General features: G+C 35.6%; 1 protein-coding gene across 2 annotated transcripts in view; it reads left to right on the forward strand.

The window, feature by feature from the left end:
- The first annotated feature begins 429 nt into the window (after positions 1–429).
- The window catches only part of LOC122792281 (CD276 antigen-like), a 60,805-nt gene continuing 38,630 nt past the window's right edge, over positions 430–22,604 (forward strand). Inside the window, exon 1 of one of the 2 annotated variants that reach the window (XM_044060047.1) lies at positions 430–484. The gene's annotated coding sequence lies outside the window, so the exon portion shown is untranslated. Of the gene's footprint in view, positions 485–20,190; positions 20,259–22,604 lie in introns of those variants that run through there. The other variant, XM_044060048.1, reaches the window with a different exon arrangement.

Raw genomic sequence — 22,604 nt, forward strand, 5'->3', positions numbered from 1 at the left:
AAGGCCACTAGTTTTGCTGTTTTTTATATTTTCCTGAACACTCGCATTGGTGTGGTTGGAACTAGACAGATTCCTGTACTTGTTCTTTTTTTTTAAATTATGCATTACTCCCTCGTTGTCCCTGAAATGGAATTGGTGCCCAGTGGGCTTACGTGTCTACCAACTTTTATCTACATAAGAAAAATTTTTTTTTTTAAATCTCAGTGCCGCACCTAACTTCCAAAAAAGGTTTGTTCTCTTCCCCTTCTAATGAAAGTTCACATAACATTTCAGCAATGAGTTGCAGCTGTAAAATGATCTTACACTATGGCAAAGTATTTCTTTTGTTTTGTGGAGACAAATCCCTCCCCTTATTTAAATGCACCACCGATAACGCTGCTTTCTGTTGTGTGAAGTTTCATACACACATCATGGACAGATGACAGAACAGTGAGAAGGGAGTGGAGCTCATACTTGGAATATATGAGATGCTGGACAGTAGTGGGTGAGACTTGATAGTTTTGTTATATGTCACAAGATTTTAAGGTGCTAGTGGCAAATATTGAATGTTTTATGACATGGTTTTTCGTTAATGAAAACACACTTTAAGATAAAATTGACAATCTGTAAACATGTAGCTTTACACTGAAGGCTATAATAAGAAGATAAGATACTTTTTTTGCCATGTGGAGGCTGTGTTACTGAAGTCCTCATTAAAGCCTACTGACTATGGTACTTAGCTGGTCTGCACATGGCATCTGATGTCCCTTATAAGCATAGCAAAACAGGAGTGCAGAACTGTCATGTAATCACCTTACACATTGTCATAATAAACTCTGAGCTTTATAAATTCTTCGCTATGTGTACGTATAGTGTCTTTGTGTGTGTGTGTGTGTGTGTGTGTGTGTGTGTGTGTGTGTGTGTGTGTGTGTGTGTGTGTGTGTGTGTATCTCTGCCTGTCTGTTTGTCTATTATAAGTATGGAGGACACATTGCAGAGTGTCTGCTGTCTGTCTCTGTCCATATAAAAAGACTAGATAATAGTTGCTAGCTGTTTGTGTACTGTTTATTTTAACAGTTTGCAACTTTGTTGTGTCTGTGGCAGAGAAAATCTTGGTTTTAGAGGAGGCTACAGTCTGGTTAAGTAGCTTATTGGCGGTCACACTGTATGCAAGTGTCACTTGTTAGACTCCATTGAAGTCAGAAAAATGGGCCAACTTTATTCACAGGCTATTAGTTCCATCCAGGAAATCTTCATACCCTAATTGTTACCCCAACTTAGCAGTTTAAAAGAATTTTATCACATTTACTCCTCTTTGTTAAACTGTAGCCTTGTGACCCTCTCACATCCTTTGTCAGCACTGCTTTTTTATTTATGTACGTGTCCCTAAGTGATTAGGATTACTTGTATAAATCAAAATATATTTAATTACTGCAGCGTGTGCAATAATCTGACTATATCTAAGTAAACTTTCCTCATTTAGCTTCCCCTGTTTCTTAATTAGAAGAATCAAGTAGCCTTACTTTGTATACAGCTATCCGCAAGTGCTCACATTCTGGGTAGCTTCATATATATATATATATATATATATATATATATATATATATATATATATATATATATATATATATACATACATATATATACATATATATATATATATATATATATATATATATATATATATATATATACACACACATATACATTGATTCATGGCTGCTAAACAGGTGTTCTGACCACAAACAGGTGCTGCTAAATGTGTAGGTTTGCTTACATATTCAGTGAGCAATGTGTATGTCACTCTCACGTGGATGGAATGTGTAAGCTTAGCAAGAGATGTACATGTCCATTAATAAATCCCAGGGTATCTCAATTTTATGCCTCAGCATAAAACTAATGAAACAAAATGTGCAGATACATATGTGATGATAGCAGGTACTCCCAGCCATGCCAGAAAAAGCAAAGCAGTGGATGTTTTAACATATGCCAGCACAGCTAGCTGGAGTTTAGGAAAGCATTATATGTCATTTGTGTATCAAGCTGACTTGTACAGATGTTTCTGTTTAAAAATGTATTTGAAAGTTGCTTGTGTTAAAATGTACCAACAGTGTGCCCTGCTGGAAAGAAAAGAAATGAACGTGTATTATTATAACTGAATGAAATGTATATGTTTTGAGGGGATACTGGAAGAGAAGAGGTTAATCTCAACCTTCAAAAATAGCAAGAAAATTAAACTACTGGGCCTAGGCCATAAAGATGTTATCTCACAGATTTGAAAGAAGCCAGAGACACACTGTTTGCATGAAATATGGTTTATTAGCTCCTGTAGGAAGAGTGGAAGTGTTTTATGGTTTTATGACTTCCAGCAGCTATATCTGAGCAATGCTTTTGTGCATCTATTATTGACATGTAAGTACTAAAATCCTGCCATCTTCTAGTGCTGGTGATATCATCTGAACAAAAAGTCAGATGACCAGATGTATGTGATGTCATTTTGTACAGAACTAATGTTTTAATCTTTGAAGAGACTGAAGTGTCAGGAGCAATCTGTTCTTAGAACCTGACAAAGGAGAAAGACCAGTCACCCACTTCCTTCTGCCTTGTGCTAGTAAGTGACCAGGGGCTACTACTCTTTAGATTAGTCAAGAAAACATAGTGAGAATAGTTAAGTATTGCTTTTCTGAAACTGTGTGAATCTTTCCAGCTGTGTTATTTTTAATATTTCCTCTGATTGGAACTCTGGTGTTTACTATAAATAGATATTTAGTATGTTCTTGTTCTTTTATTATTTACTATTAAAAGTATTTAAACTTTTCATTGTAGATGGCCATTTTAGAGAATGTTTAAGATTTGAAAGTATTTGCACATATTTATTTGGTGATAACTCTGGCCACTCCTGAAAGCCTTGCTGTTTGGACAACACTACAATTTAATTTGTATTAAAATTAACTTCACTCAGTATAATTGGATACCCTTTTAAGAGCCTTATAGTAACTGACCAGTGGCAGTCAAATTACCTTATAGTCTGGACAGAAGGTGGCATAGCTAGTAAATCAGTACCAGCCTTTTCCAGGTGTGTGTGTGTGTGTGTGTGTGTGTGTGTGTGTGTGTGTGTGTGTGTGTGTGTGTGTGTGTGTGTGTGTGTGTGTGTGTGTGTGTGGTTATGCATGTGTGTGTGAAAATTAAATCTCAAAAAGTGTGTGTGTCAACTACTTGGAGCAGGGATACAAAGCACTGTTTTCACAGAGAAGGTGTTGGAGGACTTGGCTTAGACACAGCTGAGGACCTAACCCTGCAGCTGTGCCAGTGGGTAGTCTTACTGGGGACCTGGAGGGAGACAGATAGAGATACCCAGACCCAGGGCTGTGTGTGCACCCTGTGTGCTCTTAAGGGAAATTGTCCTTGAAGCAGAGGTGTCTGCATCTAGAAATATTGAGTGTATCCATTTGTATTCCAAGTGAATGTCCCTCTCCAGTGTCAGTGGTGAAGATTCAGGCTCCTTTATCATGGGCCCAGACTGGGGGCCTCACAGCATATATCAATTTAGGACTGAAATCAGAACTTTATAAATTTATGAATTTTAATAGTTTTCGTGTTAAAGGAAATTAAAAACTAAACATTATTTACCTGACTGATACACATATCATGCAGTCTATAAATTCCAAAAGGCTACTCTGCATGGAATTTTAACATAAATTAAAATAACAATAAATCTCAACTGCTTAAAATATTCTTATAAAATAATTGGAACAAGACCCTTGTATGATCAATCTTTTATTGTCTATATCTCAAACTGAGTAGCTATAAGAAAAAAACACAAATAATAGTTCTGAATATGTACTTGCTTGCAGCATTAAAGTTAATGTATATATTTTGCTATAACATATAAAATGCCAGAAATCACTTTTCCGGGAAAACAATATTACTAGTGGTTCTGATTTCATACGAACATGCTGAAAATACAATGCAGACTTTGTCAGTCTAATAAAAGCAATCTATACATGTTTGTTTGGAATTGAATAATAAAAAGTGAGCTTCAAAATAGAATATGAATAGTAATGCTAACTAGAAACATGGGACCATATCTCCGCAGCCACAAGAAATATTATAGTAAACTTCTCAGAACAGTGCCATGAACCTCACCTAGGGAACCCAGTTAACTAGTGAATCCAGATAAAGCCATATACTCAACTATACCTTCATGGTTTACTGCACATGAGGCTAAACTGGGGAGGAAGGAAGCAGTCATAACTCATAAGTAAAAAATACAAAGTTACTGTTTATTTACTTATTTGTTTATTTCTTAAATTATTTGTTTGCTTGTTAACTGGGTTAAAACACTTGGCCAAATGCATCAATTTCTTACACCAACATATATAGAAGTTTTACTGATGTAAAGTAAATGGTTCCTACCTCTGATGTTACACAAACATAATGCACATGTACTCAGGACATTACTTACATTCAGTCTTTTGAACAGAGGTTGAACAGTCCCCCTGTGGAAACCAGGTATAATGCCAGACTGTGTCAATAAAAATCCTCTGAAACACTGGATTTTATGTGTGTATACAAGAGACCATATGTTCATAGGTTCATAGGTGTTTACAAGGCTAACAACCACAAAGGCCTTTTTGAGCCTAGCCATGCATCCCAAATCTCTGACAAATTCTGATACCTTTGATAAGTGTAAGCAGGGGGGTTGGGAGATGAACTATTTACAGGTTACCTGTGTCCATTAGAGACATAAGTGCCATACCAGGGATGGATTTCTGGTTTTCCATCCAATTGTCCAAGTTGCACTTGAACTGGGATAGGGAGGAACTCTGCTTCAAATGGATTGGGAGTCTGTTCCACAGACGTGGTAGTCTCTGGGATACATACCTATCTCTCCAACGGGACCTATTTATATGACAGGCAAGGTTTAAGTCTTTAGAATGGGTAATTTTGGTGCTGTTTATTTGGTGGATATGCATGAGGTCTATCAGAGTGGGGTCTGACAACACCCTGTATGCCAGGCATAGATCTACCCTCAAAAGCCTGTAGGAGAGAAAATACAGTAATAGTGCCTTCAGGTGGTTCTGCATAGGACATTTTACTTACACCCTACATTTTTTAGTGAGTAACGTCTGTGGACATTCCAGTTGTTGGATATGCCTGGTTAGGTACATACAATAGGAGGCATTGTACTCAATGATAGGTCTGATGAATGCCAAATAGAGTGGAAATGTGAATTCCTTGGAATTAGATGCCATACCTTTGTTTATAAGTTGCTCAATATAGAATGATTTCCTTACCACTGTAGACACATGATGGTCAAAGGCTAGATTACTATCTATATGTGTCCCTGACTACTGGGTCAGCTCTAAGGGGTGTATTGTCAATATGATAGTTGTGAAGATTGAGTAGAGATGGGTGAAGGCTACCAGCCTAGTCAAATAGAATTTGATACATAATTCTGGCATTTGTAAATATAAATGTAAAATACAGGCTTGTGTCTTAAATGTAAAGAAATGCTGTTAAAAAATGTGGCAACAGTGCTCTCTACTGACCAGTAAAAGCATGTTGTCACCATTTAAAGGGAACAGTGGTGCTGAATAGTCTAGATGAAACAATTCTTTCTATTGTTTTAACCAAGAGTTAAATTGCTGTACTTAAACATGCAAATGTATTTTTATTGCTCTGTTCCTGACCAGCTGCAAGATAACAAGAGGGAGATGTTAGGAATGTAAATGTAGTTAATGTGTCGACCTGGGAACTCCAGAAGTGTAAAAAGATGATGTAATGTTTTATCAGAACTGCAATAGCAATTTAAACAGTGAGAACCAGAGATTATTAAGTATTTTGATCTTGGATATCAACTCAGCACTGCCTTGCTCTATGTAGGTAAGTTACTTTAGAAGTATGTTTTCTTGTAAAAATAACTAGGACTGTAAAGATTAGACTAAGTGTTTTTCTGTTATGTCAGAACTGTACTACGGAATTATTTTAAGTTTCTGTGTGATCTCTGAACTATTGAATAGCACTGTGGTGTGGTAGTATTGTCTATTGTTTTTAGTATTTATTATTAAATATTTTTAAAACCTTTTACTTGTGCCTGGTTTGCGTAGAGATAAGTTAAGTTCTAGTGTACACTGCATATTTATAGAGTTTACTGTCTAAGCCACTCCTATAGCTTTAGCCCTGGGCTATACTACCAATTGGATAATAATATAGCACAGTAATAATTGGACACCCTTTTAAGGGCCTTTGGGTAGCTGATAATTATTAGCTGGTTGTGGCAGTAATTACTACCATATAGTCTGGGTAAAGGGGCACAGCTGGAAAATCTGTGTCAGCCTTTCCCAGAAGTGTCTGTGAAGTTGTATAAATACTTATCTCAAAGTGTGTGTGTGTCAGCTACTTGGGCAGGGACACGAAGCACTGGTTGGACAGAGAGGGTACTGGAGGTTTTAGCTTGCCAGCTAGGCTGAGATCTGGACCCTATAGTTGTGCTAGTGGGAAGTCTTATTAGGGACCTGGGGAGAAAGGGAGTGACCAGCCCCAGACTGACTGTGATCTCTGTGTGCTCTTAAGGGAAATTGCACTTTACTGTGTGCATTTGTTATCCTTTCCTCATATATGAGACACCCTCTCTAGTGCTAGTGGTGAGGATTGAGGCTCCTTGATTGCTGGGCCAGGGCATGGGCGTCACAATAGTTACCAGGGATGGATGACTTCCCAAAGGATAGTATTGTGCATTTCTTGGCATTTATTATTCATCCATGACTCTGATACCAGTTGTTTGTCTGTGTCAGCCCCTCCTGGAGAATATTTGTGTCATTGTGAGATTCAATGGCAGCTCCTAATCTGCAGTCATCTGCAAATGTAGTCAGCCAGAGTCCACTGACATTGGCCTTGACTTCTGAGAAGTAAATGCCAAAAAGCAGCAGTCAAAGGACTGATCCTTGAGGGATTCCACTTGTGACTGGCCTCTCTGTAGAGGTGGGACCCCAATTTTAACTTCTTAGGTCCTGTCTGTGAGCCAGTTGGCTATCCACTGGGTGACATACAGGTTTGTATCTAACCTTCTGCATTTGTCAACAATCCTGGAGTGAGGTATTGTGTCAAATGCCTTGGCCAGGTCAAGGTAGGCAGTGTGCATAATTTTGCACTCATCCATTGCTTTGGTGACCTTCTCAAAGACATCCACCGGTTAAGTAGGCGTGGGCTACCCTTGATGAAACCAAACTGGAAAGGGTCCAGTGTCTGGAGGTTTACTATATCTCTATTGATCATTTCCATGATAATTCTTTCAATGGGTTTACATATAAGACTAGTGAGACTTATAAACCTGTTTGGAGGCTACAGTTAAATTTGTTATTTTATTTATTTGGCATTTATTGACTGGGAATGTCTGATTGAGCTTGCACCCATTTTCACCAGAGGCCCAGGTAGAAAAGCTCTGCTAAGTATTACATACACCATAATAATGTTTACAAACAGTACAGTATACATGATGTAATATAAACATGCATTATAATGCTTGGATTCCGATTCGTAGCATGAGAACTTAAAAGGTGTAATTTAGAAAAAAGGCAATAAAACAATATGTTAAAGTTATTCGTATATCTCCAATGCATAAGGAATCCCCCATTTAGAGGGGAAGTAATGACAACTCAGATTTTAAGATAAGAGTACAGAAATAAATAGTAATTCCAGAGGCCCTGATAGGTCATGTTTCATGCTATTTAGAAGGCATCCTGGGATACTGTCTGAGCCCATTGATGCAGTGTTCTTGGTTTTAAAGAGAGCATTAAGGACCTGTTCGCTAGTGATAGTAGGGTTATAGTCTGTTCCCCTGAGGGAGTTTTTAATAACATCTCAGACAATTTTAATGTGATACTCACTTACAAAAAACACTCAAAAATTCCATTCCACCTAAAGGATTTCACTGCATCACAAAGCAGCAGATTACTTTTGTCAGTACATGAAGTTCAGTTCTCACTTTATGTGCGCATGAAGAGACATTTTGCCAGCTTTGCCTTGTCTCATGAAATACATATATTAACAACACAATAAAAGTAAATTCTAGACATGGGTAGCATTCCACCATCCTGTACAAGGTAACTGAAAATAAAAAAACTTGACAACCTGACACATTCTACTGGTGATGCGGGTGTACTGGTGGAGAAGACCAATTCAGGATTTTACCTCTGAAGCAGTCTGACATATTTTGGGGGGTTTTTTCGATGAAAGCTTTATATACTCAGTGATAAACTGTAAGTAGGTTGTGTTTCTAGGTGCAGATGTTATAGAACCACTGCACACTGAATTTTTAAATGAACAGTTTCAATTCCTTTCCATGTTTTCTGTTTTTCTGCATCATTTCAAATGCTGGAAAATATCACTTTTATTGACAAAAATAGTAATTTTCAGTTTTATGTAACAGAAGTAAAATGTATTCATAATGTTTTATATTACATATTTGTCCTTGTGAGGAACAGTAAAAATGTGCATGTTTGTTTTGAACTGCATATAAAAATATTTACATTTGATAGGTTCTAAAATTATGATAAAATAACAACTTCAAAGCCAAAACACAAGCTATGGCTTTACTGTGCTTCTAAAATTACTCCAGGCATTAGCTTCAGTTGCTTTTTTTTTACATACTGTCCCAGAGGAGTGTGCTATTCCTGACAGAGTACACCAGTTTGAGTTTGAAGATATCACATAAACATAATGGTCACATTGCTCTCAGAGACATATCCTGCTCCTCCATGTCAGTGATAATTCAACATAGATCTTGTGAGGCCTGTTCCCCAAAGGGTGATCACATTCTGTACATTTCTAATGTCTTCTTAAGAAGAAAGTGAAAGACATAATGGTCACAGTAATGCATTTAATGTTCCTGCTGTTAGATACATACACTGCCCCAACAAGCCATATCAATAATCATTTCAAAGTGATCATTTAACTGCCCTGGGCCTTCATGCATAGTATGCTTTTTCACCCCTACCCTATAAGATGTACTCCTTATGAGCACATCTCTCATATTTAATTTTAAGGAAAATAAAAGAAATAATGACAGCACTAATTTATTTCAACATATTGCTCTCAGGTAGGTATACACTGCCCTCCAACAAGCTGTAATTGCTTCTCCTTTCACATATAGTCTGTCCACCCAAAAACATTGTCACTTTCTCTGCAAAATTCTGATTTGTGATTGTAAAGCAAATGAAAGAAATAACAACTGCAGTAATTTATTTCAGCTTGTTAATCATAGGCATATACAATGTCTTTAGACAAACAATATAACTGATCATTCAACAATGATCATTTAACTGCTTTATGCTTTCACAGACTAATACCCTGTTCCCCAAAAGACTGCCACCTTATTTGCGACCTCTCCAATGCTAGTTTGGGAAGAAAGTGAAACAACAAATAGCAACAGTAATGCATTTTAAATTGTTGCTCTCAAACATACATACCCTGCCCCCATTCTCCTCCAAGCCAACATAACAATCACGTTATTATAATCACCTAACTGACTTTTTGCTTTCTTCCACAGACTCTCTTACAGCAGGCACCTACTTCTGACACTCACCTACAAAGTGATCACCAAAACCGGAGGAAATAATGGCCACAGTGTTGGATTTCATCTTGTTGTTGCAGCCCTCATACCTCACCATGACTGCTATAATAAATAAAAAAAAAACCTCACTGAATTATGTTTTAGGCATTTTGTACTATCACTGAAGATTTAAGCATCAGTTACGTTCAACAAATTCTGGTGAGATGAATAGACATTGCTAGGTTAACATTAAGATTAAAAGATACAAAAAACAGCAACCACGCCCCTTATCCAGAACTCAGGTCCACAGAACACAGCAATGCATATAATTCCAAATAAACTAATGAACCCAATAATGGCAGACTACTCCAGTGTTCTAAAATGATTTTTTTTAAACAAACACATAAGTGCTTTCGCAGATTCAACTGCTTCATCAGATGTAATCAAAGTAAAACTAACATCCATTAAATATTCTAACTTAACAACGTAAAGTCACATGACCTTCAACAATTTATTCCAGAAAGAGATAAACACTTAAAACTATCATCACCTCATTTAATACATATTAATTTAAATAAACACATGAAACTAACCATTATCATACCTACAATAGGAATAAAAATAAAATTAAATCTTTTTCATGCGAACAATTAAAATTCATCTGTATATTCACCTACACAAAGGCCTACTTTTTCATTTTGGTCTAATAGGGACCCTATCATTTAGTCCATGCCCATAGTCAACTCTGAGTCTAATTATCCATTTAGCTTCTAACTGTTCTGTACTATTCTTAACATCGCCCTGTATAGTACTCTCAACAATCCTACTTATTGCCATAAATAAAAAATGTATGTGTACTATTTGTATCGTGAACATATATACAAAGTGCACTAGCATCACTCCCTCTATTAATATGGTAAATATGCTCTTTTATTCAATAAATAAGAGCTCTGTCTGTCTTCCCTATATAGAATCTTGCACATACTATGCAATTGAACATGTTTAAAAAGTACACTAGCATCACTCCCTCTATTAATATGGTAAATACGCTATTTTATTTGATCTCTAAGAACACTATCAGTCTTCCCCATATAGAATCTTGTGATTCTGAATGACCATGACATCCCATGTGCCTCTGATACAAGAGGTTTGGGAGGTCACTCAGTGGAAGTTCTAGCTTTGCTGGAGTTTTCATTTTGTTTTTACTGATTGGTTTTTCAGTGACCTTCTCACTCATTGTTTTAGTCTATATAGAATCTTGCACATACTGTGCAATGTGCCAGATAATCTATATGAACAGAATTACATACGGTATAAGTATTAAAGGTAAATATCTTATCCTGATCAGGATGCGTTTATTTTAAATTAATATGTATTAAATGAGGTGATGATAGTTTTAAGTGTTTATCTCTTTTAGGAATAAATTGTTGAAGGTCATCTGACTTTTACATTGTTAAATTAGAGTATTTAATGGATGCTAGGTTTACTTTGATAACATCTGATGAAACAGTTGAATCTGCAAAAGCACTTATGTGTTTGTTTTAATAAAATTCATTTTAGAGCACTGCAGTATTCTCCCATTCTTGGGCTCGCTAGTTTATTTGGAATTATAACATTAAGATTAGTTGGTCTCAACAGACAATCTCGGGTGTTTTGCAAGCATAAGAACAAGAATTAGATAGGACACTCCATGTCTTGTTACTATATCAGAGAGCTGGAAGTGAGAATTTGTGTTGTTGAATCGCATAACCTCTCTTTTCTGTACACAATTTTCCATTCATTTTAATATGAAGCTATGAGCTAATTATCTGGCTAGTGCTATCACTGCACTAGCCAAATAATTACCTTGCTAGTGCCCAGAGTATGAATTTTTTGTTTATTCAGAATTGGGTTTGGGCTGATGTAAAAGTATTCAAGTCAAGTATACTTGGCATCTCAATGACAGGACATCACTGTGGTGCCTAGTATGATTAGCACCCACAGTTAAGGTGTTAAGGCCTCCAGCAGATGTTAGTATGGTATATGGACACATTCAGGGAGCCATGTCAATTTTAAAATGTCAAGGACTAAGTTAAAAAATGAAATAGTTGGCAGGAAAAGTTTATGAAAAGAAGATTTTAAGGAAAACATACATTGTAATAAATGAAACCTTAGACAATGAATTGCTTTCTATCTAATTATGTCTTGGTTTTTGTCCCATTAGACACTTATGCAGTGATCGCTGTGATTTATATTGTTCTCTGAAAAAGTGATGCCTAAATATTTTACATATGCAGCTATTTTACTATTTTAGTTAATTAAAATGATAGCTATAGAAAATACGAACTGGGAATAGAAGACATGTATGTAATAAAAAAATAAATAAAAAAAACGAGCGGCTAAAAACACAAAATGACTTTATTACATAAAAATCCAGCTGGTAAGTGCTTTCATTCCCTTCATGGATCATCTTCAGACCAAGTTGTATAATGAACACACTTATTTAAATACTTAATAACAATAACGTGACACAAAGCACTTAATGCCTTAACCCTTTCCTTCTAAGAACAACTTTAAAGTTTTCCCTATCATTTAAACCAGGGTATACACATGCATTCAGCCTGATTTGCCAGCAATATTCTCTCCAATGCAGTTCATCTTCTGCATCAATCTTATGATCAAAACCATTGACTTCATCAACTATTACAAATTTGAAGCATGCCTTATTTTTATCTAACAAATGTTTTTGTTTAACATGTTTTGCCAAGGCATTGCTTACATCAATCTTGTCTACTGCTCTTATATGTTCATTCACTCACATGTAGAATTCTCTAATGGTTCTTCCTATATAAAATGCTGTACATAATTCACACAGAGCCATGTATACCACATATTTGGACGTGCAATTATGCACATTATTCAACCTAATTTCAAAGTTTCTTGCTGTCACTACAAAATTCTTAACTTCTTTCATATATTGACATAACTTACAACTGTCACATCTTTTCATCCCCACTTCCAAAACATCAGGCATACTTGAGCATAAATTCCTTTAATTAAAAAAGTCTTTTAAACTCTTTCATCTTTTAGAGACAAAGACAGGGTCTCCCCTTATAACATTTTTAATTTCTTGAAAATTCATTAAGAATCTCCAATTATTCTTGATTATTCCTTTGATTTTATTTTCATCTACTGAATTGTCTAAAACACATCCTAAGGAAAAATCTTTTTCATTTTCTTTTGACTTGCTATTTACATTTGCTACCTTATGTTCCCTTACATTTTCACTTCCATCCAGGAATTGTTAATGATGTCCTTGAGGTGCCCTCTTTCTTGAAATGTCCTTTTGAGTTCTTCACATTCTTTTTCAAACAATACTGCCTCATCTGTCAATCTGCTTATTCTAGTGAATTACCCATTCACTATGTTTTTTCAGGCTAAACTTATGCATGCTATTGTAATGGAGATAGCTGTTACTTTGCACCTCCTTTTTATAAATCTTAACTTTTAAAGCATTGCTAGATCTGTACACATTCAGGTCCAAACAAATTAATATTGTCCTTCCTATAATTAAATGTCAACTGAAGGTAACTCATGGATTCATTCACATGTTTGTTAAAATCTAAGAGTTCTTTTTCAAAACCCTCCCAAATAAAAAAAAAATGATCAATAAAATGTCTGTACTTGATGTTATGTTTTTCCAAAAACTGATTTTAAAATAACTGCTTTTCCCATTTCATCAGGACTATATTTGCATAGCTGGTGGCCATGGCAGACCCCATAGCTGCACCATTTTTATCTGTATATTTCATCATTATACTCAAAAAAATATATGAAAAAATAACATCCAACATTTCTGTGAACAATCTCACTTGTCTAATATTGTACGAAGCTCCCTATTCACCATTTCCAACCCTTCTACATTTGATATGACTGTATATAATGAAGCAATATCTGCTGTAACCAATCACATGGAATCATCTATTTTCACATTCTTTACTAAACTTTTAAATTCAAATTAATTTTTAATATAAGATTTACTTTATAAGACCAATTTCTGTAAATATTTATCTACGAAGATGGCTAGAGGTTCCGTCTTATTGCCTTGAATGGCTATTATCAGTCTAAAATCAGGGCAATTCAGATTTTTATGGATTCTTTAGGAAGTCCAAAAAGCCTTCCCAGTTTGGGTTTTTCTACTCTAAAAAACTGTTGCTTTGTCAATCAAATTATCTAAAACCATTTTTCTATACAAGCATCAACAACTCCAGATGCTTTTTTAACAGATGCACACATTATTATTTGGTAAAACTTGTCATCATTTAACATCAAGGTAATTTTTTCTACATAAAATGTCATATTAAGCACCACAATTGCATGGCCTTTTTCTGCTTTCATAATATGCAGCTTAGTGTAATTTTTTATCTCAAACAATGCATTTTTTCTTCTTTGTTTAAATTGTAAAATACAGGTTCACTTTTGTCATACAATAATTTTGTCATATCATTCTCATATGTTGCCAAAAAATCTTCCAATTCTGGCCTAAGAATTGGATTAAACATGGTATGTTTTCTAAATAATGCTTTTCCTGAACCTTATTAGAGTTGTTACAGTCTTTAAATAAGCATTTTAAATTTAATTTTCTGATAAACTCTCTAAGTGCATTTATGGTATTTATCATGTCAGCCCTAGCAGAAGGCACAAAAGTCAATCCCCTGCTTAATACCATAATATGGTGTTTGTTTAACATCACATTAGACAAATTAATAATGTTAAATGAGTCAGTTACAGTACCTTGGTTCAATGGTTGTAATTGTTGTTCCACTTTTTTCCTTTGTAATTCATTTTGCCCTGAAATCCCTCTTGCCATCTTCCTTTTTTTCCCAGAAGAAATTAAATTTTATCGATTGATTCCCCCTTTGTTGTTGTGGTTTCTGGGCTGCTACTTGAGCCCACAATTTCATACCTGTGCCTCCATCTTGATATACATCCAACTTTTGAAAATTTCCTTTGTTGGGCTTGGTGCTAGTATTTCTATAATAATTATTTTCTTGTCTTTCTTTTGTGAATTGTTTCCCTCTGTTTTTAGTCACATAGTCCACTGACAACACTTCAGAACTCATTCTCCTGCACTTTGCTGTGATATTCTGCCTAGCAACATCATTGGCACTTCCTGCAACTCTGCCCACTTCATTCTCTTCATTAGTTTGAATGGCAGCAGATTCAGGGCACTCATTACTATTGTTAAAGAAACAGTTCACCCCTTCTTCATAATCCTTTCTGTCTTTTGCAAAATGTTTTCATTTTACGTTTCTTTTGAGTCTCATTTTCAGCTGCAACTTTGTCTAGAACCCTAGACCATTTAGCTTCAAAGTTGCTTGCTGAAATAGTATTTTGAGTCTATTATAGCTCAAAATAATATTATTCAATGTATTCATAGTTTTTGTGTTTTCTTCCAACAATAACCTCACATAGTGAAGCCCTGTAATTTCATTCAGGGCTTGCCAAGCATCTAAGAGCTCTTTAGAAAAATTGTCTCCTGCAGGTGCACACTTTACACTTAAGCCCCTAGGTACTCTATTTGATGATAAACAGGCTTCAAAAAATAAAGTTTCCCACTGTAGTCTCTTATATTTCAACACATTTTTTCTAATGTGTTGAATTCATCAACTACTAACAATTCAATAGCAGCCAGTGTTGTTCAGCAAATTAAGTTCCAATAAAAATGGATTATCTGGCCCATTGAGACAATCAAACAACAAGTTGCCTGTGGGCTCAGATTCAGCTTAAGTGCTATTAAATCTTTTCAGAATACCACCCAAATTCAAATGTCCAGCTGCACCCGCACTGCTGTTAACAGGATTCGCCCTTTCAGAATGGGAAGCCACTTTTTCCACCAAACCTCTGCCATTGTCCAACAATGAATCCTTAATTGTGTCATGTATAGTAAATCCTGATGGTACCAACAAAAACTCAAATTTAACTCAGGTTGTGGAGCCAAATCTTTGTTTGTAAAAGCCATAAAATCCAATAATACCTCACAAAACTTCCAAACAAACAAATGAAAATAGCTGTAAAAGGCAAAATAATAAAAAAACAAACAGCTAAAAACGCAAAATAACTTCATTACATAAAAATCCAACTGGTAAGCACTTTCATTCCCTTCATGGAATTTCTTCAGACCAAGTTGTATAATTAACAAACTTATTTAAATAACAATGACATGTGACCCAAAGCACTTAATACCTTAACCATTTCCTTTCCTTCTAAGAACAACTTTAAAGTTTTCCCTATCATTTAAACCAGGGTATACACCTGCATTCAGCCAGATTTTCCAGCAATATGCTCTCCAATCCAGTTCATCTTCTGCATCAATCCTATGATCAAAACCATTGACTTTATCAATTATTACAAATTTGAAGCATGCCTTATTTTTATCTAACAAATGTCTTTGCTTAACATGTTTTGCCAAGGCATTGCTCACATCAGTCTTGTCTACTGCTCTTATATGTTCATTCACTCGCATGTAGAATTCTCTAACGGTTCTTCCTTTATCAACTGCTGGACATAATTCACACAGAGCCATGTATACCATATATTTGGACTTGCAGTTATGCAAATTATTCAACCTAATTTCAAAGCTTCTTGCTGTCACTACAAAATGTTTAACTTCTTTCATATATTGACATAATTTACAATTGTTACATCTTTTCATCCCCACTTCCAAAACATCAGGCATACTTGAGCATAAATTCCTTTTCTTAAAAATGTCTTTTAAATGTTTTCCTCTTTTAGAAACAAAGACAGGGTCTCCCTCTATAACATTTTTAATTTCTTGAAATTTCATTAAGAATCTCCAATTATTCTTGATTAATCCTTTGATTTTACTTTCATCTACTGAATTGTCTAAAATACATGCTAAGGAAAAATCCTTTTCATTTTCTTTTGACTTGGTATTTACATTTGCTGTCTTATGTTTCCTTACATGTTTTACTTCCATCCAGGAATTGTTACTGATGTCCTTGGGGTGCCCTCTTTCTTGAAATTTCCTTTTGGGTTCTTCACGTTCTTTTTCAAAACATACTGCCTCATCTGTTAACCTGCTTATTCGAGTAAACTGCCACCTCACTATGTTTTTTTTTAGGCTAAATGTATGGATGCTGTTGTAGTGGAGATAGCTGTTACTTTGCACTTCCTTTTTATAAATCTTAACTTTTAAAGCATTGCTAGATCTGTACACATTCAGGTCCAAACAAATTAATGTTGTCCTTCCCATAATTAAATGTCAACCAAAGGTAAAATAAAAAAAATAATGAAGAATAATTGGAGATTCTTAATGAATTTTCAAGAAATTAAAAATGTTATAGGGGGAGACCCTGTCTTTGTCTATAAAAGAGGAAAGAGTTTTAAAGGCTTTTTTAAGAAAATTAATTTATGCTCAAGTATGCCTAATGTTTTGGAAGTGGGGATGAAAAGATGTAACAGTTGTAAGTTATGTCAATATATGAAAGAAATTAAGAACTGGATTGGAGAGAATATTGCTGGCAAATCAGGCAGAATGCATGTGTATATCCTAGTTTAAATGATAGGGAAAACTTTAAAGTTGTTCTTAGAAGGAAAAGGAAGGGTTAAGGTATTAAGCGCTTTGGGTCACATGTTATTGTTATTAAGTATTTAAATAAGTGTGTTCATTTTACAACTTGGTCTTAAGAAGTTCGATGAAGGGAATGAAAGCACTTACCAGTTGGATTTTTATGTAATAAAGTCATTTTGTGTTTTTAGCCATTCTTTTTTTATTATTTTGCCTTTTACGGCTATTTTCCTTTGTTTGCTTGGAACTTTTGTGAGGTATTATTAGACATTTATGTAAGTTTATACTCCAACTAGCAAACCTCAATGGCAGTTAAAATATTAGAAATATCATTGCATGGACAATATAAATATATACTGGTATCATTAGCAAAGGGTGTACAGTTAGCATGACATATCTGAAGTTAAAACTGAACATGTCTGAAGTTAAAACTTAAGCTTTATTGTTTGTTAATTAAAGTTTAACACAATAAACTACATAAGTAGATATGAAGCAAAACAAATGCATGATAATTATATTGAATGGTAAATTATCAAGGAAAATGACCATCTATGTCTCAGGAGTGACCACGGAATAAAAGCCTGAGGGATTCTGATTTAAGGGTCTTACAGAGGCAAATATAACATCAACAGTCTGAAATTACAGTTCATCTAAGCAATGGTAGATGGATGGAACAGACTGCCTACTGCAGTAACAAAGAAAAAAGGGAATAATACTGTTATAAGGGTCTTAAATTTGTGTATGACATTGAAATCTAATGGTGTGAGAACAGACATGGACAGACAGTACTGTTTGAATAGTACTTTCTTCAGTACAAAACTGCTCTTGGTCAATCCCCAGCCAACTTTCACAGCATAAAGAAGCACAGGCCCCAAAGTTCCATACTGCCATCCCTATGACTGCAGAAGAGGTAGCTTTACACTTACCGGGATCCAAGATTTGATCCCTCATCCTGACATATACTACTATGACCTAGTGGTGGCCCACATGGGGGGGTGAATGCCCTGAGGTGAGCCACCCGAGAGGAAATGCAGAAGGATATGGCTGGCCTTACTGTGCATTTGTAGAAAGCAGGAAAGACACTGGTTAAGAGTGGTATCTTACTACAAGCTAGAATAATGCCAGGACAAGACAAGATAAATTGCTTAAGTATTCTAGGGAGATTCAGTATGTCTCTGTCTGAGACAAGATGCCTGGCAGATATTGTTACTTTGCAAGGCATGATCTGCACCTCTTTTACAAAGGCTTTCACATTCTGGCTTTGTATTTGCTATCCCATAGTGCCAGTTTTACACAGATTTCAACTAGCTGACATTATTAACCAGCAACTTTCAACTCGTAACACATTAAGTTGGCTGCACTCAATGCCAGGAGTCTTGTAAATTATATCAGAGCTTGAGGCACTCCTGCAACTTGAATACACACATATATGTGTTGCCACAGAGACTTGATTTCAGTACAGTGAAGGCACCACCCTATTTCTGGGTTCAGTACCTATAATTCTCTCAGACCTACAAACAGCTGTGTCTTGTACACCTCGAGGGGTGTCATCCTTCTTTGTTATATCAGACTACGGATTGGTGATGTTCATATATAATACTGGCTGCATCTCCCTAAACAAGTACATTGGTATTCAGGGACATCTCAAAAGTAAACCTCTTGCAGTTACTTAGTGACCTAAATAATTCCTATTATATTCCTACCTAGACTGACCATATAAAGAGAGCCAAAGCCTTTAATTCTGAATTCTACTCTCTCCAAAATAGTTCTACTTTGATAGTAGTACCTGTTTATACAGTGTACTGGGGAAAATGTAAAAACAAAATCTTATGGTGGAATATTTGCACAACAAAAGGAATGTGAATGTTAAGTTCTTCTATGCAGTCATACTCCCATCTTAAGAAGGCACTCAAAATAGCTAAGAAAGAACTTATGGCAGCAGTCAGAGAACACAGAGCGGATTATGAACTGAAATGGCCCCTGATACCAAAAGTAGTTATAAATCTTTCTTTAACTGCAATACAAAGTTAAGAAATCATACCCATCATTGTTCAGAACTGATTCACAATGATATCACCCATTCTGATTCCAAAGAAATGCCTAATAATCCTAGCCAACAAACAGTACAAACTTCACCTCAACCACCATCATAACTGGGCTCCCATTTCTACATTCTCTGACCCCAACCTATGATCATTATGGAATAAGATCTAGCTACCTTTTCTAACAAATTTCACATCCAAGGCCATGATAATATTAACCATGTAATTGCTGTTCATTATTTTAAGTCTCACATATCTTAATTACTGATATGTATTGTTTCTACAATGGTATTGAAGCACTTGATGGAATTTGACAGATCATTTTATCTGTTTTAGCTAAAAGTCATATGCATTTTCCTTCTTTTATCTTTCAGTGTAATTCCTTGTAACAAAATAAAAGCAACCATTATATAATATATATTTTATGAAGACACAAAGTGAGTAACTGTAAAGTCTGGAGTTTGTTTCTGACTGTAGTGAGTGCCATGTCATAATGCACACATTCCTCAAAGGACACAGCAAAATATTAAGGCAAAATCAGGACTGGCCCAGAAAAATGTTTTTTTTTTAATTCATACTTATCTGTAAGCACACTTTAAGAATTATTCTGTCAATGCTGTAGGGAAAGAAACAATCTTGGCCCCATGCCAGTGTGGTTCAGAGATTTAACTCTATATGCTGTTGGCCCTAGATTCTGCAGTGGTCCTGCACTTGATTCCCACTACCTGCATCTGCCTCATGTGATTCGTAGCTAGTCACTTAATTATACATTGCTCCCAGGTTGTCCCCAAAACAGAATTGTGTGCCCAGTGGGCTTACCTAACAAGTTTTACCTGCATGAGAAAAAAAATGTTTTTAAATCTCAGTGCTATGTCTAACTTCCAAAAAAAGGATTGTTCCCTTCCACTTCTGCATTGCGTTGCAGCTCAATGACCTCTCACTATGGCAAAGTACGTGTTTTGTTTTGTTTTATGGAGACAAACCCGCCCTTATTTAATGAGTCACCGACAACACTATAAAGTTTCATACGCACATGATATTCAAGCAGACAACTACAGCACAAGGAAGGGAGTGGACTCTTGCGTGGAATATACGAAAGACTGAACAGCAGTGGGTGAGTCTTGATGGTTTTGTTATATGTCATAAGATTTTAAGGTGTTAGTGGAAAATACTGAATGTTTTATGACAGTTTTTGGTTAATGAAAAAGCACACTTTCAGATGAAATTGACCATCTGCAAACCTTTAGCTTTACACTGAAGGCTGTAATAAGACGATAAGATACTTTATCTGCCACGTGCAAACTGTGTTACTGAAGTCCTCATTAAAGCCTACTGACTATGGTACTTAGCTGGTCTGCACATGGCCTCTGATGTCCCTTATCAGCATAGCAGTGCTGTTACCTGCAGAACAGGAGTGCAGAACTGTCATTTAATCACCTTGCACACTGACATAATAAACTCTACAGCTTTATAACTTCTTCACTATGTGTACATATAGTGTCTGTGTGTGTCTGTGTGTGTGTGTGTGTGTGTGTGTGTGTGTGTGTGTGTGTGTGTGTGTGTGTGTGTGTGTGTGTGTGTGTGTGTGTGTGTGTGTGTGTGTGTGTCTCTCTCTCTCTCTAAGTGTCTGTCTATTATAAGTATTGAGGACACATTGTGGAGTGTCTGCTACCTGTCTATCCATATAAAAAGACCAGGTAATAGATGCCAGCTGTTTGTGTACTGATTATTTTAACAGTTTGTAACTTTGTAGTGTCCGTGGCAGAGAAATGCTTCGTCTTAGTGATAAGATAGCAGCTACATTCTGGGTAAGTAGCTTATTTGCGGTCACACTGTATGTAAGTGTCACCTGTTAGGCTTCAACCAAGTCAGAAAAATGAGCCAACTTTATTCACAGGCTGTTAGTTCAATCCAGTGTGAGGAAATCATCATATCGTAACAGCTGCAAATGTAGTCTCTTTCACCTGTTAAAAAATAAACACACCACATATACAGTGTGTGTGCATACCTTCTGAATGGTACATAGATGGATTTCAAGTAACAGGCACTGTGACTAAAGCTTAATGGATAGACTTTGGCTCATGAAAAACCCATAGGTACAGACACAGCATGGATAGATGTGGGCATTAAAATGCAACACACTTGAGTTAAAGGACTCACACAGCAACAGAATCCATAAAAACTTTTAAAGTTGTCATTTTTTGATTGGCTGTATAATCAATAACTACAGCTAAAACCTTATCATACTGAAGTAAGTCTTACTAAGAAAGCTATGTCTGTACAAAGATTACTTGTTACACAGTCAAACCAGAGTAGCAAATTGAACATAATGTCTGCATTATACAAATAATCTTATTAATGCACTGTATGATAAGATTGTGGCCAGGTGTTACAGACCTAAAATAGATGAATGATTATTTTCACAGAGACAGATAAAGTTGGACATCTGGTACAGACAGTAGTTTTTCTTAACTTTTTGATGGATCTGATTTTCCTTGGAAGCTTGTCCCAAATTGTTGGATTCACAGTTACGAATTGATTAAGTGCTATAATAGTTGAAAACTTGAAAACTCTGGTTAGAGTGGATCTTAGAGGTATTTGGAGAGATTTAAACTTCCACATAAGTGGCAGAAAATCCAGATTTTTCTGAAGAAACACTGCTGTGTTCTAAAAAGCACAACTAGAACAAACCTAGCAACTTTGTTATTTATGTCTTGTAGTTGTTTGTTTAGAATCCAGGATAATAAACAGAATATTATATCTGCACTAAATAACTCTCAGACTATCAAGACATTAATTAGCTTAATTTTAGTACTAGGTAATAAACAATCTTTGTTACAGTAAATGCATCCTAATAATTAGTTACATTTGTTTACAGATAGTTCTAGAAATAAAGTCATGCAAAATCACTCCCAAGTATCTGACATTGTCAAAGTATTTGATATTTTACCCACTTCTAACTACAATATCCAGGGTGGAGAAGATAGTATTTCAATATCAATTTGAACAAAATAATACTGATTTGTTTTTACTGGCATTTAACTGAAGCTGCTATTCAAAGAAAAGGGTAAAGACAACTTGTAGCAATGTCTGGGCTGAAGTGTTGAAATGTGAGATGCTCTTTTGCAAAGAAAAACAGTATCACCTACATATTGCACTATCCGCAAGGAATAACAACACTGTGCCAAATCATTGACGTATATGGATGGCAGAAGGGGCCCCAGTATGGATCCCTGAGAGAATGCCTTTTTATGAGCTAAATTCCACACCAACTAATGTTTTCCATTTTACTTTGTGCTTTCTGTCAGATAGGTGGGTATATAACCAGTTGATTGTACAAATATGGTTCTTTCATGTAAGCAATATGCTAGTTGATAGGCATGGCATATCTGACTGAATACCTAAGAAACAACTACAAACAGTACATTGGTTACTTATTGTTTATTTAGACTTCTTTGTA

Source organism: Protopterus annectens, chromosome 1.part2 (genome assembly GCF_019279795.1).
Source record: "Protopterus annectens isolate FY-2018-M chromosome 1.part2, PAN1.0, whole genome shotgun sequence".
Classification (NCBI taxonomy): Eukaryota; Metazoa; Chordata; order Ceratodontiformes; family Protopteridae; genus Protopterus; species Protopterus annectens.